Raw genomic sequence first — 813 nt, 5'->3', positions numbered from 1 at the left:
TAATGTCCTCCAGGTTCATCCACATTATGGCAAATGGCAGGATCTCCTCCATTTTGAAGGCTGAATAATACTTAATTGTATGTATATACCACAGTTTCTTTATCCATTTGTCCATTGATTCAGCTTTAAGCTGACCCTCTCTTTCTTCTAACTCCTCCAACACTGGCAAAGACTGGCACACTCCCAGAATCTCTAAGATTAATTAGCTTCATCCCCTGGGAGTTCAGGCAACCTCCAGGCTCAATTTTACACATAATAGTTATGGTGCCTAGTGTGTATGTTTGTGGAGGGTAGCAAAGAGGTAATTCTGGGCACTCTGGGGGCCTTTAATTAGGTTACTTTAAGGACCAGCGCCATGGATTCTGGGTGCCAGAAAGTGAGGAGTGGAGAGATGCAGGGCCATGAGTGTGCTCTTCAAGAGCCGTCTGGATGTTTGCTGAGATACACCTACATGCATAGGTACATGCTCACACACAAACATTCGCAGAAGGTGTCTGGGCCAGCTGCCCACTCTCTCACTGCCCCACTTTCAGGTAAGTGGTTCTAGGTGAGGGGTGGCTTTATATTCACATGTGGTAGCCTCCTCCCTGAGCTTCGGCTGGGCAGCACCCTCCTCCCCACCTGCTTCATTCTTCATCTTCATTGCACAGGTTCCCACTTCTTCAGATCCCATATCTGCTGAAAATGTGTATTCCTTAATTTTAAGATGCAGGAATCTATTATAAGCTTTTAGGTTATCTTTACTTTTTTAAAAATAAAACTCTTTTGCTGGTGGATTTCATATTTTGGTTTCTGAGAGGGGTATATATTTTG

Source organism: Propithecus coquereli, unplaced genomic scaffold (genome assembly GCF_000956105.1).
Source record: "Propithecus coquereli isolate 6110/MARCELLA unplaced genomic scaffold, Pcoq_1.0 Scaffold44, whole genome shotgun sequence".
Taxonomy (NCBI): Eukaryota; Metazoa; Chordata; class Mammalia; order Primates; family Indriidae; genus Propithecus; species Propithecus coquereli.
The sequence above is the reverse complement of the archived record's forward strand: the minus strand, read 5'-3'. Positions refer to the sequence as shown.